General features: G+C 47.8%; 7 non-coding genes across 7 annotated transcripts; all 7 read left to right on the plus strand.

The window, feature by feature from the left end:
- Positions 1 to 10283: 10283 nt before the first annotated feature.
- Positions 10284 to 10357, plus strand: TRNAI-AAU (transfer RNA isoleucine (anticodon AAU)). The gene has a single exon. It is a non-coding gene; the product is annotated as a tRNA-Ile (tRNA).
- A 138-nt stretch (positions 10358 to 10495) lies between these two features.
- On the plus strand, positions 10496 to 10569 carry TRNAI-AAU (transfer RNA isoleucine (anticodon AAU)). Its single transcript has one exon. It is a non-coding gene; the product is annotated as a tRNA-Ile (tRNA).
- A 350-nt stretch (positions 10570 to 10919) lies between these two features.
- Positions 10920 to 10993, plus strand: TRNAI-AAU (transfer RNA isoleucine (anticodon AAU)). Its single transcript has one exon. It is a non-coding gene; the product is annotated as a tRNA-Ile (tRNA).
- Positions 10994 to 11132: 139 nt separating this feature from the next.
- On the plus strand, positions 11133 to 11206 carry TRNAI-AAU (transfer RNA isoleucine (anticodon AAU)). The gene has a single exon. It is a non-coding gene; the product is annotated as a tRNA-Ile (tRNA).
- A 3665-nt stretch (positions 11207 to 14871) lies between these two features.
- TRNAI-AAU (transfer RNA isoleucine (anticodon AAU)) lies at positions 14872 to 14945 on the plus strand. Its single transcript has one exon. It is a non-coding gene; the product is annotated as a tRNA-Ile (tRNA).
- A 5256-nt stretch (positions 14946 to 20201) lies between these two features.
- TRNAI-AAU (transfer RNA isoleucine (anticodon AAU)) lies at positions 20202 to 20275 on the plus strand. Its single transcript has one exon. It is a non-coding gene; the product is annotated as a tRNA-Ile (tRNA).
- Positions 20276 to 20395: 120 nt separating this feature from the next.
- Positions 20396 to 20469, plus strand: TRNAI-AAU (transfer RNA isoleucine (anticodon AAU)). The gene has a single exon. It is a non-coding gene; the product is annotated as a tRNA-Ile (tRNA).
- The last annotated feature ends 3983 nt before the right edge of the window (positions 20470 to 24452 follow it).

Raw genomic sequence — 24452 nt, forward strand, 5'->3', positions numbered from 1 at the left:
GAAAAAAATAACACCGCCCTCTGAGTCCACATATAGAACGTCTCCTGTTTGCGTCTGGCCAATCGGTTATCAGCGTTCAATAGATAAGCGCAACGCGACAGGTGACTCCACGAAAGGAAAATGTGCCTCTACGCATGATAAATCGCGGACTACAAAAGGAGTCCGTAATTGTACATTGTGTTGAGCCGATAGCGATGTTTTGCCGCACTTGACACAGCCAATCTATTTGTGTGAAGCTTGCTCTTTCATTTGTAACTAGGCATCTTCTTACCAGCGGAAAATTCGCATTTCAGCAAATTTCTCTCAAAAGCAAAAATAAACGGCTTTAGAAATGTCTCCGCTACCACCGCTGCTCCTCAGTTATTGAAGTTTTTTTTGGGAGGGGGGTGGGTGGGGGGGGGGGGAGGGGGTTGAGTTTATGACACTCAGAAAGCCTGAAAATGTCCCAGTATCCTTGCGTACAGTACAATAGCAGCAGTACTGCTGACATAGATTGAGCTATCAATGCATTCCTATAGAACAAAGAAAGAAGAAAACCGTGCTCACTACTCTTACACGTGACAACGAATGTGACGAACGAAGTGAATACGAAATTATTTGCATGCCACTGATGCAAATTCACTGCTTCCGTGCAAACACGCAACACACATGACATGGCCGCAAAATACGAAAGAAAAGAAGAACATTGCTTGAAATGTATGTATACGGGTCTCACGACACGCCCAATATGCAAAGTGCAGAAGGCAAAATGACCATGAATAACAATGAGCAGGTCGAATGGAAGGTACAGTCACCGTCAAAAGTATACAGCCCAAGGGGTTTGCTTCTAAGCAGTTTAGCGGGGTTCTTTGCCATATCTAACAGTCCAAAGGTTGTGAGGACAGAGGACGCGCAGCGATTCCTCTTTAGATGGATTATGGTCGCTGAGGATGCATAACGAGGCATGCTGCGGGCCTCATAAGCAAACCTTGGGCTGCATACTTTTGACGGGGGCTGTACTCCGACGGTGAAATGCTAAGCAACGAACTACAGATATATCCTTCGTTTATATGGCAAACGGCAGATGCAATAACGCAGTAAAAGAAGCAAAGCTTGCACTGCATTTCTCTAGCGAAGACCCTTCACAGACAATGTCAAGAGTATGCAAAGCAGTAGTTTGTCGGGGATTCGTTCAGCATGTATGTACTTTGCAATGTTTACATTGCATATCCATCCACATCAAAGGCCGGGAACAATGACGGGGATGAATGTGTCACGTGGTACTCATGAGGTTAGGATGTTGTGCGAAACATCACTCATTCACTGCATTCATAAACGTTGATCGGCTATGAGATAGGGGCGCTCTTCCACGCTTCGTTGTGAGCTTTGGACAACAGCAACAATGGCTGCCGGAAAGGGGCGACAAGCCGTTGCATAAGTCACATGGGAGATTTCTGGGTTTCCCTCTTGAGATTGGAATCGTTCGTTGAAACAACAGCTCGGTGCATTCAGTTCTTTTCGGAGTGTGCAAATACAGACTTTGGAATCGAGGTGAGAGTCTTAGACAACAGAATAGATAAGAAATACACATGTAGCGCGTGTCAGTCGCCGGCCAAAAGTTATCCTTTCTTCTAGTGCTGTGTTGTACCAACTTCGAACAACCGGATACTGAGGCACTATTCCACACGCCAGCCATTCAGGCAGCTGCAGAAATTGTCGAAGCTGTAATACCGTCCGTTGCATATGAGGAGGGCGCAGCTGACTTTGCGAAATCCATATGTTGTCGGACGTTACATAAAGAAAAATTGGTGTTGCTGCGAAGAAATGACGATCTGCGGACTGCAGTATTCGCTGTTTTGAACTGAACTCGCTCGAATCCATGCGCGGACCCAACAGGGGACGTGGCTTTCAGTTCACGAAAATGAAGAAAACAATCGAATTTTAGAATACATAAGATTTTGTGTCTAGAACCTATTTGCAATTGTATCCCGAAAACGTTTCCGCGAATACAGCTCAGGAACTATTTTCTAAAATTCTTTTGTGACCATAGCTAGACAAAAAAACTGGCTGAAAAGAAAATGCCAGTTTTCTCAGAAGCCCTTTTCTGACCCTACTGTCCTGTTTGCAGAAAGCGTAGCATGACAATGGTTTCAATGATTTTCATGCGGTTTGTTGCACGGTGTTCCTTGAAAAATTATTTATGCAGTGACTTTTCTGTATTTGTTAATTGCATTCTCATTTTTTTTATCCGTCACTAATCTGGCATGACCTTAATGGGTGCATTATGCAAGCGTGGATATAGCGTTCTGTGTAGAAAAATATCAGGATGCTGGAATCATTTGCAGAATGTCACTGCATCAACCAATCCTTTGGATAAAACTGTAGTGGCTGCAGGCTCCTACCATGTCTTGTCATGCCAGGCTTTCTAGGAGTTTGGTGTATCAGTGAAGCATATAAAAAGTAGTAATGTCGAAACTACGTAAAATATTGCCGTGAAAATTTGTATGTAAGCGTTCAGTCAACTTTACAATAAACATTCCAAATTTCATTTCTCTAATAGAAAAAAATCAAAATTTCACCTCGAAAACGCACATTCCCCCTTAAGGGAGTGTGGCCGTTCTACGCTATCTCTGGCGGGGAGTCTCGCACAAACCTGTCGGAACAAATTCACATATTTGAGTCTCCATGCCGAGCATGGTCGCCTGCGCTGACCTTTGCTGGAAAGCGGAGTACGGGCGTACAGCGTACAAGCATTCGTGTTTGTTCACGTTGACAGCCACTCTCCGCGGCGCTATCTAATCGTGCTAAGAAGCTCTCCACTCCGAACTATGGTCTCAGCGTAGACACGCTGCGGACATGAACGTTAGTGGCGCAGCTCTGCGGCCCGTATAATGGCACTGGTTTTTGTTTTAACTGATGTCAGTGGTGATGTGCGAGCTGATGACGATGTGCGCGACAATTGGTCCTCATTATGTTAACACTACCAGTCTGAAGTGCAGAAGACAGCTTTGTTCGGGCACCGATAGTATACAGTTCCTCAAAGCGGTCAAACACAGCTGCAGTACCTCGTTCTGCTCGCTCTCATGAGGCAAGAAATCGATACAGTGGCTGACGAAATGCAGCGTGAAGTACGTTTACGCAACGAGATGGCCCAATATTTTCCCTACGACATGCGCTTTTTTTTTTTTTACGAAGATTAGAGGCTACCCCGAAGCGAAGAAATCCCCATTGAAGGAAGAGCCGTGTTACGTATTACAAAGTTCGTGGCAGGGTAGAGCGGAATCTGAGAGAACGCAGCGAGTTCGCAATGTACAAAACTGTGTACAAAGCGCCTTACAGAGATTAACTCGCATGGCAGACGCCTTTTCCCTGCAGTTGGCGTAGTCAGTCTGATGTTGATGACTGCAGAACAATTTTTATCGAGTTACACAGTACTGTGGACCTTCCGCGTTCGCTCCAGACAGAGAACCAAAACAGATACTGCATTTGTTTTGGTTCTCTGTCTGGAGCGAACGCGGAAGGTCCACAGTACTGTGTAACTCGATAAAAATTGTTCTGCAGTCATCAACATCAGACTGACTACGCCAACTGCAGGGAAAAGGCGTCTGCCATGCGAGTTAATCTCTGTAAGGCGCTTTGTACACAGTTTTGTACATTGCGAACTCGCTGCGTTCTCTCAGATTCCGCTCTACCCTGCCACGAACTTTATAATACGTAACACGGCTCTTCCTTCAATGGGGATTTCTTCACTTCGGGGTAGCCTCTAATCTTCGTAAAAAAAAAAAAAAGCGCATGTCGTAGGGAAAATATTGGGCCATCTCGTTGCGTAAACGTACTTCACGCTGCATTTCGTCAGCCACTGTATCGATTTCTTGCCTCATGAGAGCGAGCAGAACGAGGTACTGCAGCTGTGTTGGACCGCTTTGAGGAACTGTATACTATCGGTGCCCGAACAAAGCTGTCTTCTGCACTTCAGAGTGGTAGTGCTACCTGCGAGGTAAGCAAAACCCCTCCTTATCATCCGTCCATTTCGAACTGCAATAGCGGTCTAGACGACATATCTGTGTATGTTCTGTGTGATGCAATGTTTAGTGAGATACTTGAAGGAATTGATGAGCGCTATAAAAACACGGAAAAGGGACGAACACACAGGACGAAGCGCTGTGTGTTCGTCCCTTTTCCGTGTTTTTATAGCGCTCATCAACTCCTTCAAGTATGTATTTCCAACTAGCCCCAGTAGTAGCTCTTTTGACTTTAGTGAGATGCTTGAGTAATAATTTCGGAAGCAAATAAAAATAACAGGTGTGTTGTTTGGAGCGCAAACGCGGTTTGAAAACGAATTGGGAGTCTCCACTTTTTTGTGTGGCTGTGGATACGTTCATCCCGGTGTTCTTGTGGCGTGTTCGCGTAAGAAAATGCTTGGAAGTCTGTGCATGAATGCTATAATAGTGTAGGACAAAAATACTTGCAGTAACGCTTTCGTGCTACTCTGTTCATTAGTAGCTATTGATATTGCAGATCCGACGCCGAGCTGTTTCGTGCGCCTGGGATCCTGGCAAGAAATGAAATTGCCTGCCATCCGTTTCATTGTTGGCAGAGTCGCATGAAGTAAGGTTTAGAACGTTTCAATTCGTGCCGGCAGAGAGTAGGGTGCAAGGGGAATTTAGTGGCGCTGGCTTACCGCGCGTTGAGCTCATGCAATGCGGCGTAGGAGAGTCTGGCATACTACCAGGACGCGAGCCGTTTCCAAGCACAACTCACGTTGCACTGACGTTAGAACTTTAAGGTGCCTCGCAGTCCTCTTTCACGAATGTCTGCCGGCGTTTGGTATGTTGCTTCTTTTAATTGTATCGACCATTTGCCGTATGAGCTTTGAGTAGGAGTTGTCATGCGGGACCAGTACAACGTATTCTTGAGCCTTATCTGAACATTAACTGTCTCCTGTATTCTTAAACTGCACGAAGCTTCAGCAACATGGGAATTCATCTATACAGGTCATATTTCGCGCAGAAATTCCCGTTCATTTCGATATTATATTGTGCTCATACGGTAGTCGTGCGAATAGAATTCATAGTGAAAGGTGGCGCGAAAAGAACAAGGACCAAAGGAAGAGGCAAGACGTGTCGTGGCTTGCCTCGTCCTTCGGTCATTGTTCTTTTCGCGCCACCTTTCACCATGAATAGAATTCGTTCTCTCGCTCCTAAGAAGTCGCATATCGCTTGTATTGACCGTTTCCGGCTGGCCATGGAAGTTAACATAATTTATTTCTGTTCCCACCATGAAGCGTAAGCTCCAAAGACGTACTGAAAAAAATGAGGTTGCAAAGGCATACTGCATAGCGCGAACCATATAATGCGCATTGCACTGACACTCCCCTCTCCGGATCACCCACTTTTGCAACGTTCCAGATAGGAGAGGAGCTCGTCAATGCCATCCCCCATAAATTCCTGCTCTGTCGTTTCTCTTCCCATGGCCTGTCTGGAATCTAGAATTTGAAGTTTCTTCGCATTCGTTGTCGTTTCTCCTGTAGACAACGTAAGTGGCCATTCATTTGCAATGAAGAGTGCGCCTGCTCACAGCCATGAGTTCTGTCTACAATTCGCAAGGCAAGGCGCGCGCCGGAAGAGCGAAAGAGAGAATATCGATTAAAGCGCACAGTCAGCGTATACTTCTGTGAATGCAACATAGCAAAACGCAGGTATGAGAATGCGAAGAAGTGAAAGTGTCAAACTAAACTTTTGGAGCCCTGAACAAGGCACCTGACATTCCGGATCAAGAACAGTACTCACTGCGAAATAATGCAAAAATACATGGTGATCCTAGCTTACTTTGCAGTAGCGCTGCCTTAGCACTACACGTTGTTCTCGGTGCAGTATAATGCGCTCTCTCGGGCGAACTTATGTGGAGAACTCGGTTGTTCTAGTTTCCACTGAGAAAAGAAGGAATTGAATTAATGAACGTAATCCAGCATTGCGCAGGCTGCCAGCTATTACCACCCGCACAGTCTTTGTCAAAAGTATACAGCCCAAGCGATCTGCTTCTGAGCCCTGCAGAGCGGCTCCTCTTGCATGAACAAGGATCCTAATCCGCCGAAGGAGAAAGGAATTTTACTCCTCAATCCTCCCAAGCTTAGGACTGTCCTTGGGATGTGTATTTTTGGCAAAGACTGCACCTGTGGAGTCGCGACGAAGAGAAGAAAACATACAAGATAAACAGCATCTCCAAAATTATAGAGAATAACAATGCAGGGAGTTGCTCACGCACCACCAATATCCACCGCACGAGCTCCTTCTACGCAGCTCTGGTGTTATCGTCAGCACAACTACGTCCATCCGACTTCTTCATTTTCCTTCGCTGCCACCTGGCGTACAACGCTGGAACCTGACTGGTAGGGTATTGGCACTGCGCCGGACGGAGAGACTTCCGCCGTATAGATGGGTGCGGAGTTCTTGCAACGGAATACGTTTTGTTCGTCTTGTCTTCCTTGTTTCTGTCGACTATCGCGATTCCTTGGCAGCACCTAGCGGAATTTCCGGTACTATAAATAAGACTATGCGCTGATGTTGACGATTTTAAACGCAGCTGTTTTACATCGTTCGCGTACGCACTACTCTCTACCGGTGACCGCTATTCGGTAGTGTGGGTAGCAGGCTAGCTGGAACAGCGGGAGGTTCGCGATGGTTAATAGACTTCACCAAACCGTATTTCGACATGCATGCTGTGACGGAGGTCGAATATGAAGGATTGTTGATGCCCGAAAGGCAGAGAGCGGTTAGCTGTGCAGAAAAACCTTTCGATAGGGTGCCGATGCAGATTTCCGTGGCGGCCGGTTCGGGTTCTGTGTCAGTATAGCACTCAATCGCTGTTCGAACCGCTGAATACGAGGTCATGCGGATTTTTGATGACACCAATGGATATCACTGACGTCTTCCTCAAGCCGGTTCCGAAGTTTACGACGTGCTCAACACTGACCAACCACTGCACAGGCGAGACGCAGGTCGCTCAAGAGGCTCCCCTCAAACGCAGTCTTCGTGTGTCTTGTTGCCTCCCTCGCAGTCGTGCTTCGTCTGGCCCGGGGAGAAGTGTTACGTCATGCTGCGCTGCGAGCGGAAGAGGCTAAGATACGCAAGGTCTGAAGTGCATTTGGCTGGACTCTAACAGTGAAATGTACCCCCTAATTAAAATAATCCCCTTCGTCACAATGTATCTGCGATTACAATATTGACAACAGCAGTGACGTGGGTTCGATCCGGGACGCGTCTTTCACATTCCGATGGAGGCGAAATGTCCTAAGTGGTCGAGATTATCCGGAGCCCTCCACTACGGTGTCCCTCATAGCCGTTGTCGCTTTGGGACGTTAAAACCAATAAAAGCTTAAAAACATCAAAGCTGGTATACGCACTCCAAGCAGAAAGGTATAAAAAGAGAAGAATCTGTCCTCTAACGCACTGCCTTTTATAAAAAGGAGTGCAGTGGAGAACAGATTGCTCCTTTTTTACTCCTATATAGGCGTATTCGTGTTAAGAGTGCGCTTATTCCAGTATGCTGTTGAAGGCTGCATGTGCGTGCTGGGTATTCATACGGAAGGTAGACTGCATATTAAAGAGCAAAGAATGAATCAGTTCAGAAAGGTTCAGCACTTCAGGAGATGCTGTCATGGAAATGGTTCATTTAATGTGCTATGCGAAGATGAATTTCTCGATGTTGGATCACTGAACATACGTGTAAACGTTCGATGCAAGTGTAAAACGAGAAGGAATTTATGTTTTTGTGCACATTAACAGAACAGCGGTAAGATGCAAGGGGTTGACAATGCCGTATTTGGCTCATATCTACGTACAGCTGATGTCCGTTATTCGCTTTCCTGCCAACAACGGACACGTGGCGTCGCAAAGCTCGGCATAATGAAACAAAAGCGGTGAATCTGCAAAGTGTTCGGGTTTCTTGCCTTCGTTTGAGAGTCTTGAGCATAGTGAAAAGTATTTATCGGATGCCTGTGGCAGGTATGCGGCGAGGTTTGGCGCGCACCTGCCACTGCATGTGCGCAGCAGGCATCCTGTAATCCTGCATGTGCCCACTCTGGTACGACTCTGTTACGCGAGAACTGTCTATGGTATTCAAGAGACCTGGAACGTAATATATAGTCTGAAGAGTCACAAGAACTCGAAATTATGCCCCTACAAAAAAAAGTTCGATACTACACGAGCTTCCGTAGCAGTGCAATTATTCGTCCTTGCGAGGCGGATATGGCCGCTTTCGAATAAGAAGTAGAACAAGTCTCAACCATTCGCAGGTCTGGTTCCCTGTGCCCTGTTCAGAATTTCGCCCGCACTTTCCGGTTGCTTTCTTTCGTTCCCCAAGCATGGGTATACCTCCGCTGTGTGGCGGTATTTATGTTTTTCATGCGGATGTATAAATCTCATTGCAATTCCGTTCTGCGTTCGTGTTTCCACATTATTCAATTAGCAACTGCTTGATTTGCGTTGTCGACTGCCGACATAGCTTACCGTGCTACCGCAGAACTTAGCAAATAGAGTCGTTTAGTGGTTTCCCACTTTCTTCCATCGCTGTCAGTCTTGCGTTACGTGCAGTCGTCAATCTAAACTAGCCGCGAAAAGAAGCTTCTGAGCGATGGATGTGTCAGTATGGCCGAAGAAGAGTGGGCGAGCACTACCGCACGGGAAGCACAGAGGGCAGCGATAGACGCTGAGCACGCTGCGGGGGATGGAACAGTGCAGCTCCGAGCGACGCCCGGCGCACTGTTCAGCTCCAAGATCGGCGGTCACGAAAGCTGGGAGACTGATCGTACTGCCCAGTGCGAAGAACAGAAGCAGATTAAGGTGGTGTAAAGTCGAACAATGAAAAAATGTCGCTGAGACACTTTGGAAGTCAGCTGTTAGCCCTGTGTGGGAGCCATATTTTAAGGCGCTACGCTTTTGGTGCAACACGCCGCTTACTTCTATCTATTGTCGAAGAGCAGACACAGTGGGATTTCGTCATTGTCACCTGGGACGTAAGTATGTGCTCCATGTATGGTAGGCATTAACTGAAACGCGAACAATCGGCCCGATATGAAAAATGAATGCTTTAAAGCATTCATTAGCCGGTATTTTCTATGCAAGAAGATGATTTTGTGGTAGGTTTTGACACAGCTAATTTCCTGTACCTCGCAGCCCGGAACTGTCACCAGTCACATTCTCACTATGGCCTCCAGTAACGATGCATCAAACGCGTTTCCAATGCAGTGCGTGTAGGTGGTGCATCGGCAATCATGGAAACAGCCCAGCAGATGCTATACGCCGTCAAAATGCACCGGGCAAAAAACCTTTCCGAAGACACTAGGGCCCTTCGTATTCGGGTAAAACATGATTTCTACCCGCGAATCAGATTGCCAGGGAACTGCGTTTTCTTGTGTACAAAGCTGGAGACACAGCACAAAAATTATAGGACATCATTTGCCTACTCCAGAAGGGTGTTTCCAGTGAACTAATCATTGTAAAGTCTCTGAACATTTTCTTTTTATTCGTGGTGGTGCTTACTTTGAAGAGAAGTTCGAACAGTAAGTCTTGGAAGCGGGAAGCGAAGAATCGGACTTTTTTCTAGAGCCAATAAATATATCGTGCGCTACCCCGCTAACGGTGTCCCGCTCGAAAGATTTCCGTTTAAAATAATCCATGTGACATCGAATGAGTGCTGTCGCAGTATACAAACAAAAGCACGACGGTTTTGAATGAACGAGGAAATAAGGCGCAGCAGGTGATGCACACGGATAATAATTGGAGTAGATAATAAAAAATAAACAGATATGTGATCTCGTACAAATTTTACAGTGCGAGCTGCCGTTGTGCTATTGTTTAAAAAATTGCGCTAAAAAATAAAGCAGTCTCTTGCGCGAATTTTAGCACTTATAGTGAATTATCTTCTCCTACGAAGTGGTACCTGATGCATCCAGAATTACATAACGTTTTGCTAACAACCGGACGTTTACGTCCAAAATTCCGGAAAGAGTGAGAACCCGAAATATACTCACTTCTGCGTGCAAGCGTTGTATTGTGCCGAAACCATTACACCATGAAGTTTTCCGGGTGATCTCCAACTGGCCTCAGGTCGGTTAGAGCGTCGTGCTAATAACGCGAAGGTCGTAGGTTCGATCCCTGCGCAGGCCAAACTTCCTTTTGCCCGTTCCTTTTTTTTGCATCCAAACTTTAGGCACCCATGAAAATTTCATGGCGCCAGTTCTGCGTGCAAGCGTTGTATTGTACCGGCACCATTACACCATCAAGTTTTCCGGGTGATCTCCAACTGGCCTGCTAGCTCAGTCGGTTAGAGCGTCGTGCTAATAACGCGAAGTTCGTAGGTTCGATCCCTGCGCAGGCCAAACTTCCTTTTGCCCGTTCCTTTTTTTTGCATCCAAACTTTAGGCACCCATGAAATTTTTATGGCGCTACTTCTGCGTGCAAGCGTTGTATTGTACCGCCACCGTTACACCATCAAGTTTTCCGGGTGATCTCCAACTGGCCTGCTAGCTCAGTCGGTTAGAGCGTCGTGCTAATAACGCGAAGGTCGTAGGTTCGATCCCTGCGCAGGCCAAACATCCTTTTGCCCGTTCCTTTTTTTTGCATCCAAACTTTAGGCACCCATGAAATTTTTATGGCGCTACTTCTGCGTGCAAGCGTTGTATTGTACCGGCACCATTACACCATCAAGTTTCCCGGGTGATCTCCAACTGGCCTGCTAGCTCAGTCGTTTAGAGCGTCGTGCTAATAACGCGAAGTTCGTAGGTTCGATCCCTGCGCAGGCCAAACTTCCTTTTGCCCGTTCCTTTTTTTTGCATCCAAACTTTAGGCACCCATGAAATTTTTATGGCGCTACTTCTGCGTGCAAGCGTTGTATTGTACCGCCACCGTTACACCATCAAGTTTTCCGGGTGATCTCCAACTGGCCTGCTAGCTCAGTCGGTTAGAGCGTCGTGCTAATAACGCGAAGGTCGTAGGTTCGATCCCTGCGCAGGCCAAACATCCTTTTGCCCGTTCCTTTTTTTTTGCATCCAAACTTTAGGCACCCATGAAATTTTTATGGCGCTACTTCTGCGTGCAAGCGTTGTATTGTACCGGCACCGTTACATCATCAAGTTTTCCGGGTGATCTCGAACTGGCCTGCTAGCTCAGTCGGTTAGAGCGTCGTGCTAATAACGCGAAGGTCGTAGGTTCGATCCCTGCGCAGGCCAAACTTCTTTTTTCCCGTTCCTTTTTTTTTGCATCCAAACTTTAGGCACCCATGAAAATTTCATGGCGCCACTTCTGCGCGCAAGCGTTGTATTGTACCGGCACCATTACACCATCAAGTTTTCCGGGTGATCTCAAACTGGCCAGCTAGCTCAGTTGGTTAGAGCGTCGTGCTAATAACGCGAAGGTCGTAGGTTCGATCCCTGCGCAGGCCTAACTTCCTTATGCCCGTTCCTTTTTTTTGCATCCAAACTTTAGGCACCCATGAAATTTTTATGGCGCTACTTCTGCGTGCAAGCGTTGTATTGTACCGGCACCGTTACACCGTCAAGTTTTCCGGGTGATCTCCAACTGGCCTGCTAGCTCAGTCGGTCGCATGTCGGAAAGAAATCCGGCAGCTTGCCAACGGAAACGAGATCACGACTGACCAAAAGGTTATCAAGACAGTGATGGCTGAGCATTTTCGGAACTTGATAGGTCACCCACGTGATACGAAAGACAGCTTCCAGAAAGAATTTCTTTCCTTTATGCCACAGCTGGACGAAGAAGTACAGACGCAACTGGAAGAACCGATAACCGTCAGTGAAATAGAACGCGCATTAGATGACCTGTCCCTTGGTAAAGCACCCGGGCCTGACGGCCTAGGAGCTGCCTTTTATAAAGCTTTCAACTGTTCTGTTGCTCAGATTTTGCACAATGTCATCACTGAGGCATACGACAAAAAGCGAGTTCCTTTATCATTCACAACGTCACACGTCGTGCTGATACCAAAGAGTGACGATGAAGCAAAACGTCTTTTGCCAGGGTCTTATCGCCCGATAACCCTTGTCAATGTGGACTACAAAATATTTATGAAGGTTTTAGCGACATGACTTCAGCGCGTTATAACAAAGTTGGTAGGGCCGCATCAGACTTGCGGCATCAAAGGCCGAAGCATTGCAACAAACGTGCATGTCGCGCGAACGGTCCTCGAGTGTTGTGACGCTTTTGGCGAGCGCGTTGCGATGATGCAGCTTGATCTGGCCAAAGCCTTCGACCGTGTCTCGCACGAGGCTCTGCTCTGCATTTTAGAGCATTGTAACGTAGGCTGCGTTATCACTGAAGGCGTCAGAATGGCGTACACTGACTGCTCAACGCGAATCGTCGTAAACGGGGAACTGACAGACAGCCTGAGCGTTCGCTCGTCGGTGAGGCAGGGATGCCCTCTTTCGCCCTTGCTGTTCGCGGCTTACCGTGAGCCGCTATGTTTGGCAATTGCAAACAATGAACGCATAACAGGATATAGAGTACGTGAGGCAGAAATAAAAATCTTGGCCTACGCGGATGATATCGCTGTATTATGCGCAAACAAAGAAAGCATTAAAGAAGCCACAGCTGTTGTTGAACAATTTTGCGAATACACCGGAGCCCAGATAAATTGGGACAAAAGTTATGGATTTTGGCATGGAGACTGGGACGCCACGCCGGAGCAATTTTGTCGCCTTCATTGGTCAACAGTTCCTAAACCATACCTCGGTGCGCCCCTCGAGTGTTATCGTGATCCTGAACAATACTGGACCGATCAAACAACGAAGGCAAAAGAAAAGGCTGATGCATGGCAGGGAAGACAGCTGTCAATGTTTTCCCGTGCGACTGTCTCCAATGTCTTCCTAATTTCAAAAATATGGTATGTGATGAACGTGTTGTGTGCATCGCGAACGAGCATACAAAAAATCCATCGTGTCCTCGCTATTTTCATTTGGTCCTCGACCTGGGAGAGATCTAGCCGAACTAATTTGTTTATCTCAGTCAAGTGTGGTGGGCTAGATCTGGTTCACTTGTTTTTGCGGCAAGTCGTGTCACGTTTTCTTTTCTTAAGGGATCAAAATGACCCCTTTCTCCGCACCGTGATGCAGGTGAGGCTAAGTAGACTTCTCCCAGGATTCATTGTGACGTCATGTGAGAACACATGCGGCGCTGTGACTGGTTATCTCCGCGAAGTGGTGCTCGCGTTCAGGTTGTTAAACGTGCGATTTTCACAAGACTACTTGTGCAGTGTTAGTAGGAAGAAACTGTATAAGGACCTTGTTCACACCATGCTACCTGTACCGTTATACCGTTTACCACACCGTGGACGCCCTGGACAAAACGTACTCAAAAGAGTAAAGAAAATGCCAATATTACCTTCAGTTAAAACCTTTTTCTTTAAGCTACATACCAACACACTTCCAGTTAAGACCTGGCTTCAGGAAAAAGGCATCTTCATACCGTGGTCAACAAACTGCTTTTTATGCAAAAAGCCCGAAACCATAGAGCACGTATTCCTAGACTGCTGGGACCCGATTTTCCACTGGGACGTACTCCAGCGCACATTAGAGAAACAGTTGCCTCTTGACCCATATGGAATACGATTCTGACCAAATGTTTTTAGGGGAATCCCCCAAGGTGGAGTAGATTTCTAATAAGGAAGTAATTACTCATTGACGTCCACCCGAGCGCAGCCCTACGGCTACAAAGGAAAGCTATACAGCTTCCTCAGAAACTTCGTAGTTAAAGAAAAATTCGTCCTGGTCCGGGGTTCGAACCCGGGACCACCGCTACACCGGAGCAGTCGCTCTAACAATTGAGCTAACCGGGACGGCAAGCTTTTGGTAGGGCGAGAGCGAATTGATCAATAACTCGAAGTGGGAACAGTGTTGACCAAATGTTTTTAGGGGAATCCCCCAAGGTGGAGTAGATTTCTAATAAGGGAGTAATTACTCATTGACGTCCACCCGAGCGCAGCCATACGGCTACAAAGGAAAGCTATACAGCTTCCTCAGAAACTTCGTAGTTAAAGAAAAATTCGTCCTGGTCCGGGGTTCGAACCCGGGACCACCGCTACACCGGAGCAGTCGCTCTACCAATTGAGCTAACCGGGACGGCAAGCTTTTGGTAGGGCGAGAGCGAATTGATCAATAACTCGAAGTGGGAACAGTGTTGACCAAATGTTTTTAGGGGAATCCCCCAAGGTGGAGTAGATTTCTAATAAGGGAGTAATTACTCATTGATGTCCGGGGTTCGAACCCGGGACCACCGCTACACCGGAGCAGTCGCTCTACCAATTGAGCTAACCGGGACGGGTGGACGTCAATGAGTAATTACTCCCTTATTATGGAATACGATTCCTGCCGGTAGACGCTTCGGACGATATACCGTACGATCTTATCATGGTCCTGGGCCTCCACGCGCTGTGGAAAACGAGAATGCAGTTTGAACATGCCGAACCTGTCGTGCGTTCTGTCAGAGACCAATTTATCGAAAGTATCGTATGTCTCAGAGAAGTTTATCGAGCGTTCCCTGATCCACCAGAATGGATTGCTTGTCTGGATGCATTGGTGTCTCTGAAAAAAATTTAGTGTCATGTTAGCCCAAGTGTGGCTGATATGTTTTACGCCTTGTACCCTTTCATTTTGACTATAATCCTGGCAATAAAAAAAAAACTAGCTCAGTCGGTTAGAGCGTCGTGCTAATAACGCGAAGGTCGTAGGTTCGATCCCTGCGCAGGCCAAACTTCTTTTTGCTCGTTCCTTTTTTTTGCATCCAAACTTTAGGCACCCATGAAAATTTCATGGCGCCACTTCTGCGCGCAAGCGTTGTATTGTACCGGAACCATTACACCATCAAGTTTTCCGGGTGATCTCGAACTGGCCTGCTAGCTCAGTCGGTTAGAGCGTCGTGCTAATAACGCGAAGGTCGTAGGTTCGATCCCTGCGCAGGCCAAACTTCTTTTTGCCCGTTCCTTTTTTTTGCATCCAAACTTTAGGCACCCATGAAAATTTCATGGCGCCACTTCTGCGCGCAAGCGTTGTATTGTACCGGCACCATTACACCATCAAGTTTTCCGGGTGATCTCCAACTGGCCTGCTAGCTGATTCGACTTCCGGCCACCGAGCGTGACGGACGTGTGTATCATGGGCTCCCAAGGAGCGGATTTAGCGGCCCAGCCGGGCCGCGGTATCAGGAGTACGATCAAACCGAACGAGGACTACCAGCTGATTTTGCCGCATTTGCCAACAGGTTCGAGCGTTTTGCATACTGTTTTTTTGCATGGCGACGTCCAAGCCAGGCCATACCGTGTTGAAAACTTTCGTGACGCTCTTGAGCGTCTGTCATTGCTGCCGGAAGTGGTTGCCCTCGGGGCATATCAGATGAATCATGTTTGGGCCGTGACATTCTGCAACGAAGAAGGAAAAAACAAAATGCTACAGGCGGAGGCGTTCAACGTCAAGGACCACCGCTGTGTGGTCATTGACCCATGCAACCAGGGCGTCAGGCGGAAGCTGTTCTGGCTGCTACACGGCGTGAAAGATGACGACGTGAAGGCAGCTCTGGCGGCTTTTGGAAAAGTGACCGACATAACTCAGGACAAGTGGAGAGTCAAAGGCTGCGTCGACAAGTCGTCTACTACGCGCTCAGTGACATTGAAGCTGAAGGTGGGCGTTACCATCGAGGACTTACCGCACCAGCTGCGTGTTGGAGAGGACGTCGCACTCGTCCACGTTCCTGGCAGAGCTCCGCTCTGCCTCCGATGCCGCGGCACCGGACACATAGGTCGGGAGTGCCGTGTGCCACGTTGCGGGCTCTGTCGTCGCTTCGGCCACGACGACGCCCAGTGCGTGCGAACATATGCTACCGTAGCTGGTCCTGGTCGTAGGGATACTACTGAGGAGCATATTATGGACGAAGTCGACGCGGTAGAGGCGACCCGTGAGAGTCGGGAAGACGCAGTACCGAAAAGCATAGCCTCAGAAAAAGCAACGCTTCCCACGGCACATGAGGCTGCCAACTCAGAAGAACCACCTGTGCCTGACACCAGAACTGAGGCGGACGCGGGAAAAGCAGATGATGCTGCGGTAGGTGCAGCTGAGACGGTTTTGGAATCGACCGACGAGAAGGACGTTGACACGGAGATGCCCGCGGCGTCAACTTTGCCAGCGAAGAGGACGCACGACGAAGCTGATGACAAGGCGACGAGCTACGACGGGACGGACCATGAGGAACCTCTTCCCAAAGCGCCTCCTGTTCGACGTGCGGCCTACAAGCCCAAGCCGAACATCCCTCCTGATCGTAGGACTTCGTCGGATGTCCCTCCGCCTTAGCGGAGGTGCCTTGCGGGGTCTTCGTGTTGGTAACCCGGTCTTCGATCGGGTTCAGTGCTGACACTGCCGTACTTTGCAAGCTGGAAGGATTTTTGATGAGGTGAGCTGCAAACCAATGTCACTTCGAGAGCGGCGAATCCCAACCATTTAGATGGCGTCTCAACTAACATCTAGCTTGCGTATTGCCACACTGAACGTGAGAGGTCTTTCTGCGCGAAGAAGGCAAAATCAGCTGAAACGTCTCTTGTTCGAAAACGAAATCGATCTGTTGGCTGTTCAAGAGACAAAAATTGAAAGCGAAGAGTCGACAGATGCGATGGCAGAAATTTACCGTGCACAGTTCAGTGTTTGCGTGTGCCATGCAGAAGGAAAGTCGGGAGGGTGTCTGATTCTAACTCGAAACGGCAAAGTCGCCGTGGAAACTGTATTTTCCTGTGAAAATGGCCGGATTGTAGCATGCGATTTTTACTTTTCCGGTGTAGAGTGGAGAGCTGTGTGTGTATATGCACCTAATAGAATTCCCGAACGAGATGCCTTTTTTCGCCGTGTTCAACCTTTCCTGCTGACAGAAAAGCGTGTACTATTGCTTGGAGATTTTAACTGTGTGTGTAGACCTGAAGATAGAACAACGAACAAAACCCTGCAGGACACGAGTGCCGAGCTGCTGTCTGAGATAATTAATGAGGCAGAATTGGAAGACATTGGCATTATAATGCAAGGTTCAGAACAAGCACAGTACACGCATTTCCAAGGCGTTAGTCACGCAAGGCTGGACAGAATTTATGTTTCTTCTGAGGTTGTGCCCTTGTGTTCCCAGTACCAGACTGTGCAAGTCAGCTTCAGTGATCATTCTTTAGTCGTGATCACACTTGGGGAGAGGAAAAGGACTGTCAAGTTTAGTTGGGAATTATGGAAATTTAATGACTCATTGTTGGAGGATGACGAGTTTAGCAAGAAACTAAAAGACTCAGTCAAAAGCTTGTTAGAAAAAGAGACAGACTTTATAGAAACATGGGAACAATTTAAATGCGACGTGAAAGTGGCCGCTATAGAAAGAGCATGTGTTTTAAAGCGTAAAGAAAAACAGCAAGAAAAGGAACTTCGTACCGAGCTTGATTTCATGCTCAGCATGGAAGGCGTCAAGCCGGGGTTGTACAGACAAGAAATAAAAGAGACCAAAACTAAGCTTGAACTAATAGATGAAACGAAATATCGAGGTGCTGTGATAAGGGCGCGCAGTGAAAGATTTTGGCTTGGGGAGACGCCCACAAAAAGGCCGCTCAGCGACGAAAAACAGTATGCAGTTTCGAAAGAGATAAAAGAAATTTGTTATCGCAATGACGTAACTTCCGAATCTGAGGTGATTGAAAGGGCTTTTCTGGAATATTACCAAAACTTGTTCAGCCTTAAAACGCCTGATGTTGAACATTACAAAACTGCATTCCTGTCGCTAATGCCAAGAGTCGAGGAGGACCTGGCGCAGGTACTTGAGGAGCCCATAACGGCAGCAGAAATCGAAGCTGCAATACAGCAGCTGAGCTTAAACAAGTCGCCTGGGCCGGACGGCCTCGGTGCCGCACTTTACAAGGCTTTGGAAACAGAAATGGCAATAGCATTGCAGCGCGTAATAAGCGAGTGTTACGAAAGAAAGTTAACTCCGCCGTCTTTTTGAATTTCCCACGTGGTGTTGATCCCAAAATCGGACGACCCTAGTAGGTTGCAGTCAGTTGAGTGTTACCGCCCAATAAGCTTAACTAACGTAGACTACAAAATTTATATGAAAGTGCTAGCCGGACGACTCCAAACAGTAATTAAAATCCTTGTTGGCCCACACCAGACCTGCGGCATAAAAGACAGATCCATTTTTACTAACATACACGTAGCTAGGAGTGTCCTTGAATGCTGTGATGCAACGGAGGGTCGTGTCGCCATGATGCAACTGGACCTGCATAAGGCGTTTGATAAAGTTGTGCATGAAATTTTGTTCGTGCTTTTGGAACATGTGAATGTGGGATGTATCATCACTGATGGCGTGAAAATGGTTTATGATGGCTGTACATCAAGGTTCATAATTAATAACCGCCTGAGTGATAGTATTCCTGTCTTGTCGTCAGTGAGGCAGGGTTGCCCTCTTTCTCCACTGCTTTTTGCACTTTACCTGGAGCCCTTTTGTTTAAAGCTGTTAACTACGCAAAACATTCGAGGTTACGCCTTTTGTCATACTGAAGTGAAGATATTGGCATATGCAGATGATATAGCAGTGTTCTGCAGAGACCAGGAAAGCGTGCAAGAAGTGGTGAGAGAAGCCGTAAATTTTTGTGATGCAAGTGGCTGTGCGATAAGCTGGCAGAAATGTTTTGGTTTTTGGCATGGAAAGTGGCAGGCCACGCCAGAAGTATTCTGTCGAATGAAGTGGGTAGACACGCCAGTAAAGTACCTCGGCGTGCCGCTAACCAACTACAGAGAAAGCAAAGAATATTGGGCCCATGAAACCGAACGAGTCAAAGCTCAGACAAGCAAATGGGGCGGTCACAACTTTTCCATGTTTGCAAGAGCTACGGTGTGCAACATGTTTTTAATAGCGAGGATTTTTTACGTTCTGCAAGCGTTAACTTTGCCAAGGACTTCAGTGCAAAGGTTGCACAGAGTGTTTGCAACATTTATTTGGGCGTCAACATGGGAACGTACCAGCCGATGCAATCTGTTCCACAAGGTGCGGAACGGGGGGCTAGGGTTATCAAATTTATTTCTGAGAGAGATAGTCACTAGATTCTTTTTCTTGCGTCAAGATAATGATTTTCTGCGAACTGTTATACAAGTGCGATTGTCAGAATCACTGCCTGATTATGTTGTGTCATCCATGTCTGCAGGGCGGAGTGGGTTAAGTGCTTTTTTGCACGAAGTTGTTGCAGCAGTCCGTATTCTTCGGTCAAAATTTTCCGATGAATATCTAACCATTGTAACAAGGAAAAAGATGTACAAGGACCTGCTTGATGTGTTTCTGCCAGTGCCTGTTTATCGCAGTGCATATCTTCTGGGTCCCGAAAGGGATGTGCTAAAAAGAGTCAAAAGAATGCCGGTGAAGCCTTCAGTGCGGTCTTTCTTTTTTCAATTGCATACTGCCGCCGCGGTGGCTAAGCGGTTATGGTGCTCGGCTGCTAACCCGAAATACGCGGGTTCGATCCCGGCCGCGGCGGCTAGAATTTCTTTGGAGGAGAAATTCTAGAGGTCCGTGTACTGTGCGTTGTCAGTGCACGTTAAAGAACCCCAGGTGGTCGAAATTTCCGGAGCCCTCCACTACGGCGTCTCTCATAGCCTTAGTTGCTTTGGGACGTTAAACCCCATAAACCAAACCATCAATTGCATACTGGAACCCTCCCAGTGAAGCCATGGTTGCAAAGCAAAGGCCTTTTTGTACCTTGGTACAAGAAAGTGGAAACTATAGAACATATCTTTCTCGACTGTCATGACGCTGTTTTTCTTTGGGATGTGTTGAAGCGCACACTGAAAAAAGATTTCCCCCTGACTCCTTTTGGAATACGCTTCCTACCATGTGCAGAGCCAGGTGAAGTGCCTTGCGACCTGCTAATGTTGCTCTGCATGCACAGCCTATGGCGTACGCGAATGGATGTCAGGCATGAACATGTTGTTGTGAATCCGGCTCATCAGTATTTCATTGAGAGCATCATGTATACTCAGGAAGTTTTCGGACAGCAAGCTCCTCAGCCTGAGTGGCTGCCTGTCCTCGACCAACTAAAATCATTTAACCCATTTTATCATCGTGCACTAGCTAGAAACTGACCTGTGCTTTTATTGTCATGTCATTGTATTTTTGTTATGTCTGCCCGGCCAAGTCGGTAATAAAGAAAAAAAAAATGGCCTGCTAGCTCAGTCGGTTAGAGCGTCGTGCTAATAACGCGAAGGTCGTAGGTTCGATCCCTGCGCAGGCCAAACTTCTTTTTGCATCCAAACTTTAGGCACCCATGAAAATTTCATGGCGCCACTTCTGCACGCAAGCGTGGTATTGTGTCGAAACCATTACACCATCAAGTTTTCCGGCGATTTCCGACTGGCCTGCTAGCTCAGTCGGTTAGAGCGTCGTGCTAATAACGCGAAGGTCGTAGGTTCGATCCCTGCGCAGGCCAATTTTTTTTTATTATTATTTTTCCAACTTTCTCGAAATCACCAGGAGGGGAAGGCTATGGTCTATCGCGCAAAGGCAGGAAATGCCATTGGTAGAGCGGGACAGTGCACTGCACTTGTGCAGCGTGCGTCTGCTATGCTCGTTACAGTCGGTGCTGCTGCGTTGCAAGACACTGCTGGCCTGTGGGCCCGCGATCTCCGGGAACTGTTTGTGCCGCGAGCGTTCCGGCCTACCATCGGCGCCGCAGGGTGCCGGCCTCGTCGCGGACGCGGGGCTCATGTTCGATGGTCGAAAACGCGACCGTGAACGGCCCAGGACGCTTCTTTCCGGGAACCCGCAGCTTGATCATGTGAACACTGCGTTCGAAAACGTGACCGTGAACGGAGAGATTGGATTGGATTGTAAAACATTTATTGCGTCGAGAGCAAGCTGCAGGAGAGACGTACACTCGCCGCGGTGGCTCAGTGGTAAGGAGCCCGTCTACCGAGCCGGAGTACCCGGGTTCGAACCCGATCGCGGCGGCCGCGTTTCCATGGAAGCGGAACGCAAGAGGCACCCGTGTGCTTTGCGATGTCGGTGCACGTTAAAGATCCCCAGGTGGTCGAAATTATTCCGGAGACCTCCACTGCGGCACCTCTTTCTCTCTTTTTTCTTTCACTCCTACCTTTCTCCCTTCCCTTCCGGCGCGGTTCAGGTGTCCGCCGAGATATGTGAGACAGATACTGCGTCATTTCCATTCCTCAAAAACCAATTAGAGACGTACTAGATGGCCGCTAGCCCATGGCTGGCGGCGACCTCATTGGCCCTCTCGATTGCCCGTACCTGAATCTTGGGGCCCGAGCCACACCGTGGTCCGAGATGACCAGCACGGCCTCCCACCGCTCGGGAGAAGGAAGCTGCATCAACTCCGCCGGAGGCGGATTATTTGAGCAGTTCCAGAGAATGTTGTCGTATGTGGCCCTTTCACCACATTTATGGCAGTTAGGCTCGTATTGGCCAAGGTGAGGAGTCTTCCTCCAGCAGCGGAAGAGAGCGGCTGCTCGGGGAGCCAGTCTGCACCTTTCATAGGCCTGGGGCCCTCTTTTCTTTTCTGGGTCAAATTCTCTAAATAAAGGCCCAATTCCTAACCTTCATCTAGTCCGCAGCCCGTATCTCGCAACAGTACCGATCTCTGTACCGATCCCCTCGATGTGATAACGGTTGGGAGGCGCTCGCAGTAATTCCTGCTACTGCTACACGCCGATCGAGCCGCTCCGATAGCAGAGTAGGTAGCGTGCCGAGTTAGCATACGGGAAGGGCACGGTTCAAACCTCGTCATCCGCATTGCAATTCGTAATCTGAGCCATGCCAGTGCTGGGGCTCGGGCACTGGGCGCTCCGGGTTGATAGGGACCCACCTGTACACTCGGCTGTTGGAGTGTGGAGGACAAGGCGAGGTACACGTGCCTGTTAAGCACACCATCTCTCGCTGTTCCCCCGGCCATCCAGTGGGCGAATGTCAGTTGCTGTCGTTTTGAAACACCACACGCCTGCATGCGAAGAGAATTTCTACAGGCCTCTGGTGTTCTTCTGAACAGTGGTTTATCCGCGCGTTGGCGTGGAGCAGTCGGAGTTACTACTGGCGAACACCTAATACTGCATGGCCGCAATCGCCGCGCGGGGCTCCTTATGAGTGGGGATGAAGGAACTCCCAATGGGAATTGTCGAAACGTCCTCGCTATAGTAGTGTGTTAGAAGCTGAGCACGTTTGTTTGTTTGTTTGTTTGTTTGTTTGTTTGTTTGTTTGTTTGTTTGTTTGTTTGTTTGTTTGTTTGTTTGTTTGTTTGTTTGTTTGCATTTCTGCAGCGCCATGAAGGCATAATTGCAGGGGAGAATACATACATAAACAATCAATCGTATAGCATGTGCCAACTTTTTGTACAGGATAGGAAAGAATGGATGGCAGAGGATGAAAAAGAGCGTCAAAAGAGCATTCACATCAGTCAATTGGTCGGGAAGGACAAGAAGAGGAAAAGCAGGAAAACAGCAGGTGAACATGGGTCTACATCACAGTTCCGACAACAGTGCCCGGAACTTTGCTTCGGACTGGCATTCAACAATACTATGAGGCAGCTCATAGTATTGCTGATGGCGTGCGGAATTCATTGATGGCGTGCGGAAAGAAAGAGTGTTTGAACATGTTAGTACGGCATTTTATTTCACGTATTTTCCAGTTGTGGTGGCGCCTTCTTGATACAAAATGAGGGGGCAGCAGATAAGTTTCGGGGTTAATAGCAGTTTTTCTTTAAATAAATGCAGTAAAGGAATGCTAATTTTATTCGTAAACGGCGCTCCTCCAGAGAGTCCTAGTTCAGCTCCTGGTTAATACTGTTGCTTCGATAATTAAAAGAATATTTATTGGTAGCAAACCGCGCCGCACGATTTTGAACTCGTTCCAGCATACCACAATAGGTTCCTACGCGAGGGTCCCAAACTGCGCAGGCGTACTCCATAATTGGCCTGATGTTAGTGAAGTATAAAAGTTCCTTAACCTTCTGAGGAGCGTCCCGAAAATTCCTTTTTAAAAAATTTAGCATTCTAGATGCCTTGCCGATATTTATTCAGTCTGCTTTCTCCATGTCAGGTCAGCCGAAAAATAAGCCCCGAGATATTTAAAATCTGTTATTTTAGATAAAAGCTGGTTGTTTAAAACATAGTCAGACAAAACAGGAGTACGACTGCGCGTAAACGAAATATAGTAACATTCTGCAGCATTCAAAGCCATGTCCCATTTCTCGCACCAGCGCTGAGTCCGGTCCAGATTTTGCTGTAGATTCCTGTGGCGCCATCGAAACTAGCGGTTACGAAGTACAGGCCGGTGAAACCTGGGGAAGCCATAGGTGGCGTCCGTTATCGCACCGCTGGTCGTAGGACTTCGCAGAAGTTGACTTGCATTCCACCTGTAGTTGCCCCTGCACTGTACACGGAACAGTGTGTACGACGCCGAGGGATTGTCTCCATGTACGGAAGTCGAACGAACGCGCTTCAATGGCCGTAGTTGAAGTCGTTCTACTGGGATACGTCACTGTTAAATACGTCGCTGTGGCAGGGAAAGGATACTGCAAGGTAGTTTTTTTTTTTTTTTTTTGTAGCAGACTGCATGGATAGTTTGGTACACTTCACCCGAACGAAAGAAACAGTGGGAAGTGAAATGCAGGCGAATGTTTCCGAAGTGATTCTCGCAGTCTGCAATGCGCCGCCCGAAATTCAGGAAAGAAATGCTCGTCATCGGGTTTAAACCAGGAAGACACAGGCATGTATGTGGCAGTGCTGGCATTGCATTCGCGGACCGACCACCGTTTCCCCGTAGTAGTTGGAGTATACGGTGTGCAATGTACAGAACATGGCAGCGCGAAGGTCTTGTACGTGCTGTGCACGCTACATCTGGGAATGTAATCTTACTTGCACCCCTTGCGATGACAAATCTGTCCAAAGTTCACATGTGCCCGCACACATTCAGGCTTCGCACAGTACAGTGGTTACAGCAGCGTGCATTTCACCCTCAGCCCTCGACTGAGCTCGATTAACCCTATGCAGCAATCTTACAGCCACACACAATCATTTCTATGGAATACAGTATGTCCGAAATCATTGGTAAATGCGCAAAGATTATCCGGTACAACATGTTACGAAGTTACCAAGTTTTTGCGTCGCAGATAATCGCACCGTACTTCGCAGTGTGCGCCGTTGATCAGTCTGGTGGTTTATGCAGTGAGGACAATTCCCACTATAGGAAGATAAACCTGGGCAAGGCTGTAATAAAGTCCGAAGACAAGGTAAATTTGAGCCCAGTGAAGGAGGATGTTTTCCTGCAGTTCAGGACACTCACCCTCTCTCTGTTCAGTCACGGGCTCCTATCGTGCACCACTACGTAACTGTCCAATGTCATATGAACACGGCTAACAGGAAGTCTTCCCATCATTAAAGCTTTCAGCGCATTAATAAT

The sequence above is a fragment of the Amblyomma mixtum genome, chromosome 6, assembly GCF_055824585.1.
Source record: "Amblyomma mixtum isolate Tamu chromosome 6, ASM5582458v1, whole genome shotgun sequence".
NCBI lineage: Eukaryota > Metazoa > Arthropoda > Arachnida > Ixodida > Ixodidae > Amblyomma > Amblyomma mixtum.